At 37.5% G+C, this 23,024-nt stretch overlaps 1 pseudogene; it reads left to right on the top strand.

The window, feature by feature from the left end:
* Positions 1-1,338: 1,338 nt before the first annotated feature.
* Positions 1,339-3,329, top strand: LOC120202180 (annotated as a pseudogene).
* Positions 3,330-23,024: the final 19,695 nt, after the last annotated feature.

The following is a 23,024-nucleotide window of genomic DNA, read 5'->3' as shown; positions in this document are numbered from 1 at the left end:
AACCTCAAAAAATAATAACAAAATTCTTAACCACTGAAGTCACTTGGTTCGTACAACTAAATGAATAACTAAGCACACCACAAAAATTGAATATAGAATTTGACTAATCAACTTTAATTAGTTTGGTAGTTTAAATTAAATGCGTTTATGTGGTAATAAATTTGTAGCATTATCATGTGAAGATTCTAGTTAGGTATAATGTACAGTTGTACACGTATTCGATAAAGATTATATATTTGGCTATAAATTGTTTTCCACTTACCTAATAGAACATTTTGAATAAATTTTGATAAATATATTTTTATATAAAATATTTTTATTCCATTCGTATCGTGAATATGATTAAATCCAACAGTGATAATAGAATTTCTAATTTCAGGAATAAAATTAAATTAAAGTTATCGCATATTATATTTTAAATTTTAATATTTATATTCTTCACTTTCTTTAAATTTATACTAACAATTAAAATATTAAATTTGATGTCATGAGTCAATTCAAAATTAATTTGGTTAATAATTACAAATTTTTAAATATATATGTATTTTTAAGTTTGGTTCTCTTAATTTAAAGACTCCATTTTAATTCGAAAAGTATACTTAAATTAAAATATATAATAATGTTATAATGATAATTGTTTTTAACTAATAAATTACTATCACTAATACTATTAATTTTTTTAATTTGGAAATACTTAAATTTTTTTAATTAATTTAATTAATTTTTAAAAATAAAAAAATATTAAATAAACTTTAATATATATACACTTCCATGAAAATTTTTATACACTTTGGAATGTGCTATAATTTATTTAATATTATATCTCTAATTTGTGTTTAATGGCACTCAAATGGATGCTTCTAACTTAATTAGGAAAATACAGATTAAAATATAAAATATTTTTTTACAAATATTTTTAACTTAAATAAAATAATATATATGATCATGACTATGCTCTATATTTCTACTAGAGTATTTGCCCGTGGTTGGTAAATTTATTTTATATAATTTTTAATATAATTATTGATGTATTTGCTTTGGTTGGTAAGGCCAATCTAAATATACTTATATGATAAAATAATTATATCTTTCACTATAATATTTTTTAAGAATTTAATATTAAAAATAAATCTTTTTTAATCAATAAAAATATTACTAAAATAAATTTAAATAATAAAATATAAAAGTATAGACTTGTATTTCTTAAAATGAAAATTAATAAATCATAAGGGGATAAATAATTGTATATTTGTTTTCCTTTTTTGGGAACTCACCCTAAATAACTAACTTTATAAACAATATAAATACTCATCCCTCCTTCCTCAGTTTCAACAAACGCCCATGGGTACCTTTGTTCTATACTTCCTACTCTCCGCCGTTTGTCTCTATTTTGTTTTCATTACCTTGAGGAAGCGCAACCGTGTGCCGCTCCCTCCTGGTCCAAAACCATGGCCGATCTTATGGGTCCTATGCCAAAGTCTACGGCCCTCTCATGCACCTAAGGTTGGGGTTCGTGGATGTTGTTGTGGAGGCGTCTGCTTCCATGGCGGCTCAGTTCTTGTAAGTGCATGACTCTAACTTCTAGAGCCGGCCACCAAATGCCGGCGGCAAGTATGTGGCATATAACTATCACGACCTTGTTTTTGCACCGTATGGGCCGAGTTCATCTATTCTCCGGCAAGGCTTTGGACGATTTAATACCAGTTCGCCCGGTTTGTGGATCACTTATAATTTACGTATATATATATATATATGAAAATTCTTTGTGACTATAAATTATAGGTTGAAAACTCTGCCTATAATTTAGTTATATATATATATATATACACTTTCTTAATATGGACGGAGGGGATATTAGGAATGTGATGTATCTCTATAAATTTCGAATTCTTCTATATTTTAATTTTTTTGGGTACATGACAATGCAAGTTGATATCTCATAATTCAGTTCCATACATTTGACTGACTACATTTCATTTTGATTTGGAAACAGGAGGAGATAAGGGTGCTTGTACGAGCTTTGGCAAGTGCAAAAACTAAGGTGAATTTAGGCCAACTTTTGCACTTGTGCAATGTGAATGCCCTGGGGCGAGTGATGATGGGGAAAAGGGTATTTGGAGACTGCAGCGGCGCTGCTGATCCGCAAGCGGACGAGTTCAAGTTGATGGTGGCGGAGCTGTTGGAGTTGTCCGGCGTTTTCAACATCGGCGACTTTATTCCGGCACTGGAATGGTTGGACTTGCAAGGGGTGCAAGGTAAAATGAAGAAATTCGACAAGTTCTTGAGTGGCATTCTCGAAGAACATAAAATCAAGAACGGAGCAGATGATGGGAAAGTGAAACAACACGGATTTATTAAGTACGTTGATCTCATTTGAAGATGCTAATGTTGAAGGTGGAAAGCTCACCGATATTGAAATGAAAGCATTGCTTTTGGTACTCATTCTAAAATCTTTCCCTCTATTTTTTTCAGTTATTCGTTTCATGTTTACTCACTGATTAATATATTATATATAAAGGATTAAACATGAAATTAATAATTTTTATTGTACATCTTTAAATATTATTTCACGATGATATGACAAAATATGTTAAATAAAGGTGTTAATTTAAGTTTGTTCGTTATAATTATTTAATGGTATTAGTAATAATAATTTTATTTACCAATAATAAAAGTTAAATGATATAATTTGATTAAATCAAAGGTTTATGATCTAAATGAAAGATAATAAGTTAAACAATTCCAAAAGAAAACTAATTACCCTACTCTATCTTTTTGAACTGAAAATAGTTTTAATATATTTTTGGTCTCTGAACTTAATAATTTGATTTATTTTGGTACTTAAACTACATTTTAATCCAATTTAGCTTTATAATGCAGAAACTTTTTCCAACTTAATCATTGAACTTGAATTTTTAGTCCTTAAAACCACATCCCAAAGGGTGCCACCCTCTTGGTCAACGTATGGGCCATTGGTCGTGACCCTGACGAGTGAAACGACCCGCTCGAGTTTCAACCCGAGAGATTCTTACCTGGCGGCGAAAAGCCGAATGTTGACGTTAAGGGCAATGATTTCGAAATTATACCGTTTGGTGCCGGACGTAGAAAATGTGCCGGAATTAGCTTGGGATTGCGCATGATTCAACTGATGACGGCAACGTTAGTGCATGCCTTTGACTGGGAATTTTGCCGACGGATTATTGCCTGAGAAGCTAAACATGGAGGAAGGTCCTGGGTTGAGTTTACATCGTATGGAGCCATTGATGGTGCACCCAAGGCCGGAGTTCTCGAAGCATGCTTACTCAACCAGATCGTCTCATGAATCTTAATGCTAAGAGAGTATGGGACTGATGATTTGTTGAAAAGTTGTTATGAAGAATGAAATAATTTAATAAACTGCAACTCCCGGGCTATCTAATAAAGGGGTAGCTGCTGTTGTTGTTAATTTTAGGGTGTGTTTGGTTGGGAGAATGTAAGATTCTCATGGGAATGAAATCTACATTCTTCTGTTTGGTTGGCCGGGAATGTCATTCCTGGTAATCTTACATTACTAATAGTGGATTTTTTGGAGTATATTACCGGGAATGTCATTACCCCCTTTCCTTAGGTATTGTTGGATTACCGGTGTTTTGGACTAAAATGCCCTTAAAAAAATTTCTTTCAAAAATATCTTTATTCTGTCATTGAATAATAAAAGTTCTACTAAAGTTAAATTACAAATTTATCCTTAAACTATTTTATGTTTACAAAAAAAAAGTCTATAATTAAAATTTTATATGAAGTTCAGGGGTTAAAATAAAATTTTATCCTTTCATTAAACCTTTTTATATTTTCAATTTTGTAAAAAAAAATATATAAATTTTATGAATTTAAATTTTTTTAAAAAAATATATAAATATTTTCTAACTTGTTAAAAAAACAAATATATAATAAAGATAATTTGGTCAAATATAAATTCCAATAATCTTGTATTCTTTTAACCAAACACGGTAATCTTACATTTATGCTAAATCAATCAAACACAAAATACAACATTCCCAGTAATCCTATTCCCTGGTAATCTTTTATTCCCACTGGTAATCTTACATTCCATGAACCAAACACACCCTTTGTTCTTTTAATTTTCTCACTTCATAGTAGGAAGATAGGGAGTTAGGATTAAATATTGGGAGGGACAAATTACTTGAATTCAAAATAATGACTTATTATGTATTTAATCTAAAAAATTGAAAGGCATAAAAGTCTAATTTTATATAAATTTAAACTGATAAGGATCTAAAATGTTATTAAACCAAAAATTTTGGGAGGGGCAAAAGCCCTAACCACTCTCTATACAAATTCTTCCTTGATAGTTGCACTTGTTGAAGATTTCAAATTATCATATTGTCACGCCCTCAGAACCTTCAAGCCCAAAATGTCACAATATCAGAGTTAAGATCTGACGGGTAGTGCGACCTTAGACGCTTCTTGGTCTTCTTTGCGACTAAGTAAGCCTTACCCAAGCCTAATAAGCATGCAAACTCACCAAGGTTGGAACCAAGTCTTCAAGGCTTCTAGGATTGCAGAAGCTTTAACACCAATGTGGCTACTCCAAGCCACCAAGGTTGGACTATTATGTGGAAGTGCAAACACAAGTGTGGTTATTCCTGGCCACCAAGATAGGCAACAACACAAAGAAACTTGGGAACAAAGAACACTTAAAGAAAAGTAAATGCCTCAGAGATTTTATTACTCTCTCCCAAGAGAATGGAGGAGTGAATGAAAGAATAGATGGATGAATACAAATGAGGAGGAGAGGCTCTCTATTTATAGTTGAGCTCTCTCTCAATCAATGGCCTAGATCATTTTACATCAACGGCTAAGACCCGCCTAATTAATTACAAATCCCCTAAAACAAGGAAACCCAACCCAATTACATCAATTATCAGGATTCTTTCCTTGGATGGGTGTTCACATCGGATATGGTAAGATTCCCCCACAATATCTTCCTGATTTTGTTGTCCCTTGCCATATTTACCGAGCTCCTGTGATCATCATTGGATTTGATGTCACTTTCCTTTTTTGCATGGCCAATGTGAACGGGCTCCACATCATTCTCCAAGTGATGGGCCAATTATGGTGGCATTGGCAAGCCCGATACTCTATCTTGAACCTCCTTGTCGGACACTTGCACCAATGTCTCGGACCCAAAGATCACGACCCATGACAATATACTTTAAATATTTTCTTATATTATTAATAATCTATTTTTGTTTCTTAAAATTTTACAAATCTGTTTATAGTTTTGAATTAGATTTAGGGTTTAGGTTTCAGTAGGCGTGGAATGTTGGATTTTGAGGATGGAACTTTGGAGATGTTGGTTTTGGAAATTTAGGAAAAGGGTAAATATACATTTTCTAATTTAAATTTGACTTTCATGTTATTATTAAATTAGTAACATGAAAATAATTTCTTGATTTAATTTAGTACTTATATACTTTTATGGTCTAGTTAGACATTTATTTTTTTGTCATTAATTAGTTTTATTCTTTATCTTTATAACTGGTGACGACACCAGTTTTAGTATTGGTCCCCGACCGTAGGTATTCATTATTATTTTTCTTTATTTTATTATGTTGTATCTTTATTTCCTTTTTTTTAATTTTTAATAACTATTTCTTTATGATACGTTTTCCTATACTTTTATGGCAAGTTTTCTTTGCCTTTTGACACGTTTTTTTGGTCATTTGACCGTTATTTTCGTTTATTTTTTATCTAGGCTTGATTTGATATTGTCAAGACTGATCAAGATGACACTCATTTGTTATCATGCCGATCTTCTCTGCTTTGTAACCTTGGATTGGATTTGGATACTCGATTTGCGCTTGTGGATAGTTTTATCACGTCGCTCAATTCTGATTTATGGTTTGTCGATGTTCTTTCAATAGCTTAATCTCATTTTTTGGTTCATTTATCCATGCGATTAGGTTTGTTCATATCTACCTTTTATTCGAGTTTATTTGGTTAGTTTTTTAATATTTTTCTTATATGGTCATTATGTGTAATTTCAAAAAGTAATTTTGGAGAAAATAAAAAATGAAATAAGATGATTTTAAACTGGTATATCGTCATAAGATCCCCGATGAGTACCAAATTTCTATAAAAAGGCTTAAGTGAAAGCTTAAGAAAACTCTTTGACCATTTTATTGAATCTAGATAAATTTTAATGGTGAAATTTTTCTAAGAATGAGAGAATTATTAAATAGATTTAGTAAAATAATGCAAGCGAGCCCATTATTTAGCCCAATAGGGCAATCCAATTTTTATTTTGGGATATACGACAAAGGCTACAGTGGAGCTGGAACTCGTCACACCGGCATGATGAGTTCCATAGGATATTATTATTTAATGGGCCCTGGTACATGGATTCCACGGGCCAAATAAATTTAATATATTTTAGAGGACTCGTCACTTGGGCATGACAAGTCCTAATTAAAAAAATATATTTTGGTAATAAAAAAAGATTTTTTACCAAAAAAATATTTTTTTTTAAAAATAAATAGTTTTAATAGGTTGAGGAACTCCTCACACCATCGTGACGAGTTCCAAGTGGAGAAATTTGAATTTTTTGCCCATTTGGTGGACCGTTGGTCAACGGTCAATTTTTTTTTAAAATCAAGGGAAATCATCACGTCGGTTTGACGAGTTACAACAACTATTTTTGGATTTGAAAAATCTAGTTGTTTATAGTCGTTGGATAGTGTAGTATAATGTAACATCCCAACCACCGGGTTAGTGATCAATTTGTAAAATTTTAAAATTTCGTGATCAAATTAAAATAATTGAAAAGTTTAGGGATTTAGTTGGAAATTGTTTGTGTAGGATTGAATAGCAAAGTATGGAAGTTGGAAGGGCATTATGGTCATTTAATAAGTAAATGAATTAAAAATTCATTATGGTGTGTTATATATCCATGTGGATTTGGGGAGAATGAAATATCAGAGAACTCTAGACTTTCTTCATCATTTATTTCTTCCTCCCGTGAGCTCCATAGCAAGGTAAGGATTATTCTAACGGATTATTCCTTGTACTTTAGTCATGGTTTTGATTCTTGAGGTGTTAAGAAAGCTTAAGGTCACTTAAAACTCAAAGATGAATGATTTATGAAAGATCAAATAAGAAAGGGTTTTAAGTGAAATTGTGAAAAAGATTTAGTAAATGGATTTTGAAGCTAAATTTGACTTGTCATTAGTTAGAATAAGAAATATAAAGTGTTAGAAATGAAATTAGAACATGTTGAAAATTTAGTAAGATTCTTAATTTCAAGAGTTAGGGTGAGATATTAAAGATGATGATGGGTTAATAGTGAGATGGGATGGTTTGTGGGAGTATAGATGAGGTTAAGGATGAAAAAGAAGAGTAAAAGGAATAATTTAGTAAGGTATTAGAAAATTTCGAGATTTAGGAGTATATTATGGGCTTGTGGTATCGATACTGGATGAACAATACCGATACTACCAAACAATAAGAAGCAATATTTACGTGTAGGTATCAATATTGGATGAACATTATCAATATCATCGGCAAATGAGGATAAATCTTTCATAGGGTATCGATACTGAAGTGGTAGTATCGGTACCATGAGTATCGATACCAACATATAAGTATCGGTACCATTTTTAGAGTAAAATTCCAGAATCAAGAATAGACAATAGAGAAGTATCAGTATTGTACCTTAAGTATCGATACTAGTCAAATGGAAATAATGAATTAAGTGTATTTATAAGATTCAATTTTGATGGTTGATTAGTATTAATTCAAATTACGATATTTATATTGTAGACACTCGATTTGTCTGGGGCTAAGTCAGAGCAGATCCGAAGCAATGATGGGCTTAAAGAAGAACCCAAATCATTTGGAGGCCCAATCCAATGATCCTCAGCAAAAATAGATTCTAGTCCACGTGAAGCCCTGGGAAACAAAAATGTTTAGAAGAAGTTAACAAGCGTGATGAAGAAGTTAACAAAAATTAGGAGCGGTTATCAGTAGTGGAAATAAGCACGATATTGGGGTAATCAAAAACGGTAAAGGGTCAGTTTTTTAAGGGATATCTACTACTGGAGTGAAAAGGGGATTGACGAGGGAGAATTGGGGGCACAGAAAAAAAGAACTGGAGAGATATCAATAATTGATCACCATTACGTGAAAAAGGGGAGACCATTTTTTTTTTACACAACAGAACAAGGGGAAAGAAACCGTGTAAACAATATTTCCATATTGAAAGATCAAGTAGTGTAATAGAGGCTTGATCCTCGTTTTTCAGGAAAGCAATAACAAGCAAGGAACAATTCTTTTGGTATCTTCCATCTTTATTTCAATTTCTAGTAATTTTTATGAGTGTTTTTATTTCTAAACAAGTGAAAATACAGGAAAGACTAGTTAGTAGCATTACCTTGCTCGATTTGGCTCTCTATTCACATTGTAGCTATCATATAGCGTTTAGTTGGGGTGTTAGTGAGAGTTAGGTTTCCTTGAGTAGCCACCATTCGTAAGTTAGGGGTGAAGTCTTAAGAGAAATAAGTGAAATAGTGTAAAGGGAAAGTGGTAGTGTTACCTTATCGTTGGGGTCGAATCGTCGGAGGGTTGCATTGCCGGAGAGGGAAGACGCCGAAGAGAGAGTGAGGCCGAAAGGTTAAGACCCTTTTTGAATATATTTTTTAAAATTGTTAACGTGATTAAGACCCAAGATTGAAGGCTAGCAAGGCGAGAGATGAGAGTTGAGGAAGAATAGAATTTATAAGGGGATTTGTTTTTTTTAGTCCGATCGATGGCCATCATCAGATGATTGGGGCAGTGGCGTTGGGAGGCAGCCATTAAGGTTCAGGTTGTGCGAGTTTAGCGAGAGAAAAGAGGGGAGAATAGAGAGAGAAAGTGAGGCATCTGTGCACTTTTGTTTTAGCAAATTACTTAGTTTTTGTTTTGTTTTGTTAAGTTTTAGTAAAGTTTTTGATTAAATTAGGTTTAAGTCCATGATATTTATGCTTGCGTTTCTTTAAGTCTGTGTTTTAATTTTTAATTAGTATGTTTAATTTTACTTGTATTTAAATTTAGTCATTATTTAAACATGTATATATAAACTTTTTAAAATTTGTAGTTTAGCATGTCATGTTTTTATTTTTATATTTAAGTCACATTTGTACATTATATGTTAATATGCATGGTTTATAGTTTTTAGTTTTAAATGCATGTACATAATTTTTTGTATGTCACGTTGTATGATATTTTTAATTTTGGTTAGTTAATTTTGGCATGACATCCTTTTTTGCACAATTTGTATGATATCCTCATGTGCATAACTCGACATATTACATAATTGGATTAAGGGTAATACACTTTTAATTTAAAATTGTTTTAAGTGGGTTGTCATAACGCATTTGAGGTCCGCCTTTAATTATTTTAAAATAAAAGTGTATCTCATTAGTGTCGCTTAAAAATTGATCCATCACTTTAAAATTTGGGAATGGAAGAAAAAGAAATGTTTGACTATTTAAATTTATCGAGAAAAGGTTGTTATAGCTTTTAAGATATGGTCTCGATATTTGTAAATAATCGAACATTATTTATCTTTCTAAAATGACTTGGTAATTTTAATTTAATTTATTTGGGTGCTTTTGAATATTATTAAATTCACATCTTTGTTTTTTGGGATCACAAATCAAATTAAGTTCGAATTTGTAAAGTTCATTGCAAAGACGTTAATTAATCGACTAGGTACCAATTTAGGGCGTTGTGGGGTGCTAATCCTTCCTCACTCGTAACCTACTCCCAAACTCGATTTTGGTAACGCAGACTTTAACTTGTTGTTTTAATTAAAATTAATTTTTATTTAAAATAACAAAAATGTTTTTGGGTGCCCAATCACACCCTAATCAAAGATTGGTGGCGACTCTTCGAACCATATTTTTATATTGTAAACAAAATCCCAAATTTTTTGAAACGAGAGGTTTTTTAAATTGCATTTGTTTTTAAATTAAAAATCAATTGAAAGAGATAAATTAAAAATTGATGTGGTTTTCAAAATCTCACCTTTTAAGGAAAAATCGTTTCGACATATATAGATTGTATATTCGTGTAGATATCGAGCGAAATCAAAGTTCAGACAAGTTGACAAAGAGAGATTTACCAAGAGAGAGATAAGAAATTGGTGTTGACTAGTAAGGCCAAGGTGAGTGCATATTATTAGACATATAGTGTTTTAAGGAAATAAGACTTGTGATAAGTCTATTTCCCATGTTTATTTTATGATTGCATAAATTCATTCATGTGATTGATATGATTATTACGAGTACATGAGTAAATGCATAAGTTGTATGTGTTGATATGTGATTATATATGCTACAAGATATATGTGAACATAAGAGAACAAAATATAAGTTATATGATATGGCTGAGGCTGTTGATGCAGGGGGATCCGAGACAGATGATGCTGAGCTGTCAGATTGCACGTTGATGGCGCTGAGATACCATGAGTTGGCAGATCAGCGCAAAGGCGGGAATTGATTGTGACATGTTCCTTATTGGGGTCGTTTTGAGTATGTTTCAGTCTTTTGGCCATAACTTTGGCTACAGGTGTCAGAATCGCGCATAAAACCCCAATCCGGAAAGCTCTTTTCGACGCGCACGCTCTCCACATTGAGCTACGCTCCATGTGGCCTTTTTTTCAACCTCAAATTCTGCCGTTTTCCCCTCCGAATCACTAGATTTAGTTATTTTTTACTATTTATGGTAATATTTCGATTGTTAATTAGGAAGTCAATTTAAATCCGATTTAGACCGGATTTTTGGGAGATTGCTTATTTTATTTCGAATTTCAATTTAGAGTGATTTTCGGGATTTTGCTATTTTTGGCAAAATTCGAATAAATACGATTTTTGCTATTTTTGGCAAAATTCGAATAAAGACGATTTTTTTTTGCTATAACAGTCCGGCTTGTGGACTGCTTTGGAGATAGTTATTGATTTTATAATATTTTATTAAACCCTAGAGACTTTTTTCTCTGGTTTTTGGGCGAATTTTCTCTTGTGAATCGTCTGTCGGAGCTAGCCTACAGGATAATCATTATTCTGTCTGGCGTCAGTTGGTGTCAGAGCTTCAACATCTTCTTGGGAAATTTCACCAGTTTCAATGGCTGGAGGTCGTGGTCGTGGTCGTCGTGAGCAGGTTCCGATGAGGAAGCCCAACGCCGTGATCGCAGCGTTCAGGATGTGATGATTGCGGATTTGCAGAGGCAAGTCGCAGAATTAACCCAGCGCCTGGCGGCGCAGGATTTAGAGGATCGTGAGGCCTCTGATCACGATACCAATTCCACTTTCGAAAACCCATATCACAATCGCGCAGGATTCCGGGCGCAGGATTCCGGAGCACCGTGGTCGGGAGGAGCGTCATGGAGACCTCGGTTTTCGGGTCGATCTCCCTGAGTTTTCTGGTACATTACAGGCCGAGGGATTCGTGGATTGGATTAATGAAGTGGAGCGTATTTTTGAATATAAGGAAGTCCCCGATCGTGTGAAAGTGAAACTGATCGCCATCAAACTCAAGGGCAGAGCATCTGCGTGGTGGGAACAGTTACGACGTTCACGAGAAAGACAGGGCAAAGCCAAGATCACTGATTGGGAGAAGATGAAAAGAAGATGAAGGGCCACTTCCTTCCCTTCGGCTACACGCAAACCTTATTTCAGCGACTTCATGCGTTGAGGCAGGGCGCGCGATCAGTCGATGATTACACGGAGGAGTTTTTACCAATTGGTCGCCCGGAACGATTTATCTGAGACGGAGGAGCAGATGATGGCGCGATATTTGGGGGTTTACGCCAGCCCTTGCAATGTCCTCAGCCTTCATTCATTGTGGAGTGTTTCGGAAGCATACCAGCGTGCACTTGCTGTTGAAAAACAGCAAAACAGGAGACCAGTGATCAGGAGCGATCACAACAGTCGACCAGTTCGCCCTCAAGAGTCCCGTCCTGCTCAGCAGCCACCGCAGGGTAATTCTAACCCTACTATTAGATGTTTTCGTTGTGGTGAACAAGGGCATAGGGCGACTGATTGCAGGAAGCCTGCTAGTCAAAAGGGCAAAAATTTGTTGATTGAGGAAAACGTGGAAGACGAGACTGAGGAGATTGGCGAACCCGTGTATGACGATGATGAGACTGATGATGTGCTGTATGGAGATGGTCATGAGACTCTGGTCGTTCGCAAGAGTCTACTTACCCCCAAGGGCGATTCAGGGGACGATTGGTTGAGAACCAATATTTTCCACACGACTTGCACAGTTGCAGATAAAGTCTGCAAAATCACCAACATCAAAAAGTACCTGACGACGATGATTGTCGACCCGAGTCTTGTACTTGGTATTGCTCTCATGAATGGTCTGTTTCACCTGCTCATGGATACCCCGAAGATACTTTGCCATCTCATCTGCTTTAGGACTGAAACGTCCTATACGTGGAATAGGGGCTAAGTCCAACACCCCGGATGGGTTCTGACCATAGACAATCTCAAATGGGCTTAAACCTGTGGTTCTGTTTTTTGATCTGTTGTAGGCAAATTCTGCCTGAGGCAATGCCAAATCCCACTGCTTCGGCTTCGTTCCTGCCAAACACCTTAAAAGGTTTCCCAAACTTCGGTTCACCACCTCAGTCTGGCCATCCGTCTGGGGGTGGTAGGCGCTACTGAAATTCAACTGTGTTCCCAGTTTCCCCCACAGGCTCTTCCAGAAATGACTGATGAACTTAGTATCACGATCTGAAGTGATGGATCGAGGAACACCATGTAAACGCAAAATCTCCTTGAAATAGAGATGGCAATCCGGTCACATCCATAGTCTTTCTGCAAGCTACAAAATGAGCCATCTTGGAAAACCTGTCAACCACAAAGATAGAATCAGAGGCCCTTGGGTGCGGGTAAGCCTAGTACAAAATCCATGCTGACATCGAACCAAGGAGCTTCAGGAACAGGTAAGGGAGTGTACAATCCCGCATTGGTGAGAACTCCCTTAGACCGCTGGCACACATAACAACGGTCCACATAATGGGTCACATCACTAGTCAACTTGGGCCAATAAAATTCAGAAGAGATAAGGGCCAATGTCTTATCTCGGCCAAAGTGTCCCTCATTATGGAGTTCACTTATAATTTGCTGCCTCAATGAACAATCTGGAATGCACATTGTAATCCACGAAACAGATACCCATTATGCAAAACAAAATCATGACGTGACCCTCAGTTACCTCCTGAAATATCCTTCCAAAGGAAGGATCAGCTGCATACATATCTGTAAACGTCTCAAATCCTGCAACTTTAGTACTCATGGTGGTGAGAGTAAGGTACGACGGCTCAGGGCATCTGCGACGCGGTTCAAACTCCCTGCTTGGTGCCTCAGCGTAAAAGTGAATTCTTGCAAGTATGCTACCCACTTGGCATGACGTCTACTCAGCTTGTGTTGGCCATTGATGTACTTCAAGGCCTCATGATCGGTAAACAGAATAAACTCCTTCTGTACTAGGTAGTGACGCCAATGCTTCAGGGACTGAACTATGGCATAGAACTCCAGATCATAAGTGGAATAATTTTTCTTTGATCCCGATAGCTTCTCACTGAAAAAAGCAACCGGACGACCTGCCTGACTCAGAACACCACCAATGAATCGACGTAAAAAGACGCCAAGCCATGGAAACTTCGATGTCATGTAAGGTTCTTGGTCTGGGCCACTCCAAGACTGCATCTATTTTGACTGATCTGCATGAACACCATCAGTAATACAACAAAACCAAGAAAAGTCACAGAAGTAGTGAAGAAAGAACACTTCTTTTGATTGACAAACAAGCACTCCGTTTTCAGCATCTCAAAAACAGCACGGAGGTGATCGAAGTGTGAAGTCCATGTCGGACTATAAACGAGGATATCATCGAAGTAAACTACAACAATTTCCCCATAAAAGGCCGCAAGACCTGATGCATAAATCTCATGAATGTACTGCGCATTGGATAACCCAAAAGGCATGACCATCCACTCATACAACCCTTGTGGCGTTTTAAACGCCGTCTTCCACTCATCTCCAGGCCTTATTCTGATTTGGTGGTAACCGCTCTTAAGGTCAATTTTGAGAAGATCTTAGAACCATAGCTGATCCACATATCATCTAGACGGGGAATTGGAAACCGGTACTTCACTGTAATTCTGTTGATCGCTCGGCTGTCAACACACATACGCCAAGAACCATCTTCTTTGTCACTAACAGAGCAGGGACTGCACATGGGCTCATACTCTCTCGGATATAGCCCCTCTCCAACAACTCTTCCACCTGTCGCTGCAACTCTTCGGCCTCCTTGGGACTGAGGCGATATGCTGGTCGATTTGGCAAACTTGACCCAGAACAAGGTCAATTTGATGCTGAATATCCCTCATAGGTGGTAGTCCAGGAGAAGATCCTCTGGCATCAAGTTAGAGAATTCTGCTAGCAACCGCTGCACCTCTACTGGTAAATCTGTATCCACGTCTACTGCATGTTCTCGCAAGGTAGCAAGGCATAGACCACGTCGCCATGCTCAATCTCATCTAAAAACCTGACATAGAAAGCAGATTAGTATATGGGTTACTGGGGTAGGAGTAAGTCCTTCCCGCCGGGGTGCCAACACAATCTTTTTTCCCTTGATGCTAAGGGAATATGTATTCTTCCGTCCATCATGAATGACACTGCGATCATAACTGCCAAGGTCGACCCAACAATATATGACACGCATCCATAGACACACATCACACCAGGCATTATCAAAATATTTTCTACCAATTGAAAAAAACCAGGCATCGCCTATCACTGTTACCTCACTGTCTTTATTTAGCCATGACAACTTGTATGGCTTAGGATGACGGTCCGTCTTCAACTGCAATTTCTGGACAACCTCCTCGGACACTACATTCTCACAACTGCCGCTGTCAATGATCATTTGCAGACTTTATCTGCAACTGTGCAAGTCGTGGTGGAAAATATTGGTTCTCAACCAATCGTCCCCTGAATCGCCCTTGGGGGTAAGTAGACTCTTGCGAACGACCAGAGTCCATGACCATCTCCATACAGCACATCATCAGTCTCATCATCGTCATACACGGGTTCGCCAATCTCCTCAGTCTCGTCTTCCACGTTTTCCTCAATCAACAAATTTTTGCCCTTTTGACTAGCAGGCTTCCTGCAATCAGTCGCCCTATGCCCTTGTTCACCACAACGAAAACATCTAATAGTAGGGTTAGAATACCCTGCGGTGGCTGCTGAGCAGGACGGGACTCTTGAGGGCGAACTGGTCGACTGTTGTGATCGCTCCTGATCACTGGTCTCCTGTTTTGCTGTTTTTCAACAGCAAGTGCACGCTGGTATGCTTCCGAAACACTCCACAATGAATGAAGGCTGAGGACATCTTGCAAGGGCTGGCGTAAACCCCCCAAATATCGCGCCATCATCTGCTCCTCCGTCTCAGATAAATCGTTCCGGGCGACCAATTGGTAAAACTCCTCCGTGTAATCATCGACTGATCGCGCGCCCTGCCTCAACGCATGAAGTCGCTGAAATAAGGTTTGCGTGTAGCCGAAGGGAAGGAAGTGGCCCTTCATCTTCTTTTTCATCTTCTCCCAATCAGTGATCTTGGCTTTGCCCTGTCTTTCTCGTGAACGTCGTAACTGTTCCCACCACGCAGATGCTCTGCCCTTGAGTTTGATGGCGATCAGTTTCACTTTCACACGATCGGGGACTTCCTTATATTCAAAAATACGCTCCACTTCATTAATCCAATCCACGAATCCCTCGCCTGTAATGTACCAGAAAACTCAGGGAGATCGACCCGAAAACCGAGGTCTCCATGACGCTCCTCCCGACCACGGTGCTCCCGGAATCCTGCGCCCCGGAATCCTGCGCGATTGTGATATGGGTTTTCGAAAGTGGAATTGGTATCGTGATCAGAGGCCTCACGATCCTCTAAATCCTGCGCCGCCAGGCGCTGGGTTAATTCTGCGACTTGCCTCTGCAAATCCGCAATCATCACATCCTGAACGCTGCGATCACGGCGTTGGGCTTCCTCATTCGGAACCTGCTCACGACGACCACGACCACGACCTCCAGCCATTGAAACTGGTGAAATTTCCCAAGAAGATGTTGAAGCTCTGACACCAACTGACGCCAGACAGAATAATGATTATCCTGTAGGCTAGCTCCGATAGACGATTCACAAGAGAAAATTCGCCCAAAAACCAGAGAAAAAAGTCTCTAGGGTTTAATAAAATATTATAAAATCAATAACTATCTCCAAAGCAGTCCACAAGCCGGACTGTTATAGCAAAAAAAAATCGTCTTTATTCGAATTTTGCCAAAAATAGCAAAAATCGTATTTATTCGAATTTTGCCAAAAATAGCAAAATCCCGAAAATCACTCTAAATTGAAATTCGAAATAAAATAAGCAATCTCCCAAAAATCCGGTCTAAATCGGATTTAAATTGACTTCCTAATTAACAATCGAAATATTACCATAAATAGTAAAAAATAACTAAATCTAGTGATTCGGAGGGGAAAACGGCAGAATTTGAGGTTGAAAAAAAGGCCACATGGAGCGTAGCTCAATGTGGAGAGCGTGCGCGTCGAAAAGAGCTTTCCGGATTGGGGTTTTATGCGCGATTCTGACACCTGTAGCCAAAGTTATGGCCAAAAGACTGAAACATACTCAAAACGACCCCAATAAGGAACATGTCACAATCAATTCCCGCCTTTGCGCTGATCTGCCAACTCATGGTATCTCAGCGCCATCAACGTGCAATCTGACAGCTCAGCATCATCTGTCTCGGATCCCCCTGCATCAACAGCCTCAGCCCAGAAGTGTTTGGGAAGCCCCGCATTCAACCGCAAACATCTGGCTCTTTCATTCAACGACCTGTTCATTCGTTCCGCAACACCATTCTGTTGTGGTGTCTTGCGCACTGTAAAATGCCTCTGAATCCCATGCTCCTTACAGAATTGTAGGAACTGTGAATCTGTGTACTCCGTACCATTGTCAGACCGTAAACACTTGATTTTTCATCCTGTTTGGTTTTCTACCTCAGCTTTCCACAGCTTGAACTTCTCAAAAACTTCAGATTTCTGTTTCAAAAAATATACCCAAACTTTCCGTGAAAAATCATCAATAAAAGTAACATAGTACCTAGATCCACCCAAAGACGATGTCGTGGAAGGCCCCCATACATCAGAATGCACATAATCAAGAATCCCTTGAGTTGTGTGCTTCGCAGTCTTGAAACGGACTTTAGTCTGTTTACCAAGAACACAATACTTGCAAAAATCGAGCTTACAGCTTTTGACACCATGCAACAAGTTTCTCTTGTGTAATTCTGCCATACCACGTTCACTAAGATGAGCAAGGCGCATATGCCACAATTTTGTCGTATCATCACATGACTCAACAGGGTGAACTCCACCTGCAACGGTACTCCCTAACAATCTGTAGATATTCCCTACAGTCATCTTGTCTTTCATCACAGTCAATGCTCCTTTAACAATCCGAATGGTTTCCCTATCCTCGTCAGCCTTAGGGATAAAACCATTCTTGTGCAAAGTGCCCAAGGAAATCAAATTCTTCTTCAAGTCTGGGATATGTCGAACACCACTCAACGTCCGAACGGAGCCATCGTGCATCTTAATTCTGACATCACCAATACCAACAATATTGCAACATCGATCATCACCCAAATAAACCGAACCAGAATTAACCGGCCTGTATGTCGAAAACCATTCCCTATTTGGCGTGATGTGATAAGAACATCCAGAATCAAGAATCCAAGCATCCGTCAATTGTGTCGTTGAAATAGAAAGCATATCACCCTCACTGCAATCAGAAGAATCATCCTCGACCACGTTCACAGACTTGGATGAGCCATCACGCTTCTCATCAGTCTGCTTTTTCAACTTCGGACAGTCTCGCTTCATATGTCCCGCCTCCTTGCACTTGTAACAGTGAATCGTCTTCTTATCCCTGGATTTGGATCTGGAATTCCGCTTCCCGGACCCTGCCTTCTCTGGCTTCCGTCCACGATCTCGATTACCCTTGACATATAAGCTATCGGCTTGAGAGCTTTCCCCTGCATTCTGCTTCCGCTGGTTGTGAGCCAACAAGGCTGCAGTAATCTCCTCAACGTTGATAGTCTCTTTCCCATATGTAAGAGTAGTCACCATGTGTTCGTAAGAGGAAGGCAACGAACACAACAGAATCATCGCTCTGTCTTCATCCTCAATTTTCACATCAAGCTGAGCCAGATCAGAAACGATTTGATTGAAGACATTCACGTGTTGCGCCAAATCATGATCGTCCTGCATCTTCAGCCCATATAGCCGCTACTTCAGATACAGTTTTGTCGTTAAGGATTTTGGACATAAACTGACTTTCCAACTTCCTCCAAATTTTGTCTGGAGACGATAGATGCATGACGTGATACATGACCTCGTCCGCCAAGCATAATCGTATGGTTCCTGCCGCTCGCTGCTGCAATTCTTCCCAATCTTCCTCATCCATCGACGCCGGCTTTGTAGGTCGCAAAGCCTTCAAGATCCCTTGCTGCGCCAATAGATCCTTCACCCTCATTTGCCATAATCCGAAGTTACCCTGACCATCGAATTTCGCGACTTCGAATTTTGCTCCTGACATCTGATACCAATTGTTGACGAAAATGGGTAAAGAAAACGAAAGAACACGAGAATTTTACGAGGTTCGGCAATGTGCTTACGTCCTCGGTGCCTAGGCGGCGCTAGAATTTTATTCAATGATATTTTAGGTCTAGGTTACATCTCTATTTATAATAGAAAACCCTGGTACATAATTACAAAATCAACCCTGTACCGTACCGCGGGGCTACGCCCCCGCACCCCCAACCCACATAATTTGTAACCCCACAACGAGACTTTCTTTGTAAGGACAGTTGATATTCGCTTCGCTCACTCCGCTCCATCTCCTGTCCTCTTTACTGGTATATTTATGAGCCATACCTAACACCTATGAACCTGCAAATGTTTCACTCATAGGTATTAGACACAATGATTTAAAAAAAAACAGCGAATGAACACAGAACCCTCCAGCTAAAACAAATAGGATCCATCTACGAATGCCTTAGTTGATAAAAGCGCACTCCCCAGTGCACAAGGCTCCTCACATTGCTTTTTCCACTACTTGAACCCCATGAACTTCCAGTTACAAAGGATCAAGCTGACGTTGCAACCAAGGATCACACATAGTTGATAAAAGTTGAAAATATTGGAAGGGAAGAAATTTAGAACAACTGCCAGATCATCAGAATGTCAGTTGGAATTGGAAGAAGTTAATGAAGCCAAAGAGAACGGCTTTGAAAACTATCACAGCAGCAAGGTGCTAGATCGGCAGGGCATCGCCCGGGTCCTTTAGAGAGAACAACATTCTCTTTTGCGATTGAACTCACTCGATGGGTTCGAATGTTGATGTAAAAACCATCAAATGTGTACTACATTACTATTTTCAGTTTATAGCTTGACATATAAAAAAATAGAGGAAAAAATGCACCTTCTGTGGTCGTCTTCGAGGCTTTCTACCAACAATGTCGTTGAAACCCTTGGTTAGTCCGTCCATATCTCAACAAACAAGTGAAGTAAATGAGAGGTGGTATATGATCGGAATATATATGAGAAAACACGAGACGATGGTTTTTTTTAGACTTTCCGTTTTTAGGCGGGTAAAGGAAACGCGCTTTCACCGTACACATCTTGCCACGTGGATGATCTTAACTGTTTTAACTGTTATTTTGTGCGCCCTTCCCTCCACCCTCACCAACTTCCCCCTTTTTTTAAAGTAAAATTTCTTAAATCAAAAATGGAAAACGAATAATAAAATAATAACGAAAGGATCAAACATCAAAGACAATAAACCCATAATATCACAAATAATATTATCTCACCACTGGTAAATACAGTACTAGCCCCTCTAGTAAGCATTATCATCGTGTAGCTAACTAGCTACCAATATGCAATACAGTACTAGCCCCTCTAGTACTACCAGTCGCCCGCATATCATCGTGTAGCAGCTCTAGGACTTCACTCGGTGAATGAGAAAAGAGCGTTGCACCAAAGGGACGAGACCATGCTAACTTCGCCATCATATCAACAACACGATTACCAGAAGGCAACACAAAACTAAACAGGAGGTTTCCATCACGAGCGAGCACAGAGAAAATGTGAGGGACCATCGGGGAGGCCCTATCCATAACCACGCCTTGCTGTAGCAGATTAAACACCATTTTACAATCAGTTTCAACCATAATGTGCCGCTGTTGCGTGTCACAAGCAACACATAAACCCGTGTAGACACCCCAAAGTTCCGCATCCACAACCGAGCAGCACCCGAGCGCTATGGTGAGACCCACCAGCCAACCTCCATTACCATCGTTGTCGGATTTCGAGCTCCATCCACATTTAGCTTACACCAGCCAGCTGAAGGAAGCTGCCAGACTCCATTATTCTGCACTTCCGCTGTCAAGCTAGCTCGGCGTACACCGTACATGGCAATCGCACGCATCGCTCCCCCTTGTACGTAGTTTTAGCCTTCGACTCTGTTGCAGAATACTCTCGACTTCTACAAACTCAGCATCAAAAATATACTTATGACGTCTAGGCCAAAGGCTCCATAGAATCGATCCAAAGACAACATCCCATTCCATCCCATTTACAGGAAAATAGCTCCCATTTTGCAGATTAATTTTCACCCAGCTAACAAGATCCATGCTAAGGAACACATTTAACAAATGTGGCTTAATTACCTCCGCCCAAGTCGAGCGCACAATAACACATTCCCCAAAGATATGCGACAAGGATTCTACCGCTGCCCCGCAAAACTCACACGTGGATGTAACTGATATGCGCCGACGAACTCTCTCTTCATTAGTCATAAGACGTCCTCGGCAGAGCAACCAAAGGAGCATTTTAACTCTCGGTGATCCCTTTTATCTTGAAATATAATTTTTGATAAGGGCGTTAATGAACATAATTTTTGATAAACTTTTTGTGAACGGTTTGTATAATGTTCGTTTACGTTCATTTATTAAATTTAATAAACTAGTATGAATAAAAAATTTATGTTCATTTAATAAACGAAAGAACACGAATAAAGATGTATTTGGTTCGTTTATCTCGTTTATAAGCTTGTTTACTTGGTTCTCTTTTTCCTTTTATTTTTTAATATTTTAAATATTGGTGAAGATATGGACTAAATTGAACACATTGTGAACTTTGGAATTCAGATTGTGAAACTAAAGAGCTAAAGGGTTAGTGATGTAATCTCCTCATTTTTGAATATATAAACGAGCATGTTCGCGAACATTAAATGAATATGTTTACAAAATGTTCGCAAAAAATAAATAAATAAACATGAACACCTTAAAAAAAATAAACATGAACACAATATTAAAATTTTAAACGAACGTGAATTGAACATAAACTATACAGTACTTATGTAACTGTAATTTATATTTTTAATAAAAATATTCTTTTTACAATTTAATCCCTTTATTTTTTATTATATTCAATTTGATCTTTCGTTTACATTCAATTTCATGGCACCTTTATACTCTTACTAATATTTTGTCTTTAAAATTATTTTATAAAAATGTTAACATTGTAAATATATTTTATGATTTTATATGGTATTTGATTTATTAAATAATAATTAAATATAATTTATACATGTGAAAAAGAATATGAAAAATATATATATTAATTAAAGTGAATAAAGAAATTCGTTTAAATTTAAATCAAATCATCTCATAATATTATAAATAATTAATTAAACTGTTATCAAAGGTGCCTTGTGCTTCACTATTTTAGTCTCTGATAATCATATTAAATTAATCAAATTATTAATACCTTGTTCTTCGGCCGAAATAATACCCTTGTCGAGAATAGCAGCGGGTATAATTCGGAGATTTACAGTTTAATCTATACTTAGTTAATTAAGTTTGATAATTATTATTTATTTATAAAATCAATTAATTAGTAAGAAAAAAAACTTAAACAACACTAACTCTTATTCTATAAATTTATAGTTCAAATCAAACTGATAACGAAATATTAACAAGATTTATTTCGGTCTGAAATCGTAACCCACCTTCGATCCTTTATTTTCTCTCAATTTTATTAATTTATCAAATACAACATTAACTTTATTAGACCCAAATCACTTTCTGATTTAAAGTGGTATTTAGTTCAACTCCTCACTCGTTAGATAACTTTGTAGTTCGCTCTTTAAAAATCTCGAGTTCTGGCCTTTAGTTCTTAACATTGATCTTCATCGATTCCCACATAAATCTTGGGTGGCGTCCTATGGTCCCTAAAAATTTGAACCACCTAACCAAAATTAACCACTGTTTCCAGGTTCCCCCGGAGGAAACAATGACAGGCAAAAAAACAAGTCACCAATTCTGAAGTGGGAAAGCAAAGCTTTTTACCAGAAAAATAAACTGCGTTTTCCTTTTTCTCTAACTTCCCCACAATCCCTGAACTTGCTAAAGAAGTTTTTAAAGGTAAAAAAAAAAAAAAGTGCAACATCAAACAAGCTTAACAATGAACTAAAAAAATAAAGCAAGCAAAACAGGGTTCAGAGTAAGCTTCCATTTATGTCATTCTCATAAACATTAGTGGTACCATAAACAGAAATAGACCAAAGTAAAAATGAAAAAAGTTTCCTTCACATCATTCTTCATGATGCGTTAACATATTTCTTAAGGAAAAAAACTAATTAGTAACCCCCACAACCCCACACAAAAAAAAAGGAGCCATATCATAGAGTAGATCCAGTCCTCATATATGAACATTCATAAGCTAAAACTATATAGTATGCTTTCAAAGAGATAACAAACCACTCAAGATTATATTTCTTCATCCTTTCTTCTCTCTCCTTGGCCCTCTTCTTCATTGATGAACTCCATGACCTTTCTCTTCTCTTC

Source organism: Hibiscus syriacus, unplaced genomic scaffold (assembly GCF_006381635.1).
Source record: "Hibiscus syriacus cultivar Baekdansim isolate YM2019G1 unplaced genomic scaffold, ASM638163v2 tig00008276_pilon, whole genome shotgun sequence".
NCBI classification, from domain to species: Eukaryota; Viridiplantae; Streptophyta; class Magnoliopsida; order Malvales; family Malvaceae; genus Hibiscus; species Hibiscus syriacus.
This window is presented reverse-complemented; position numbering and strand designations above follow the sequence as displayed.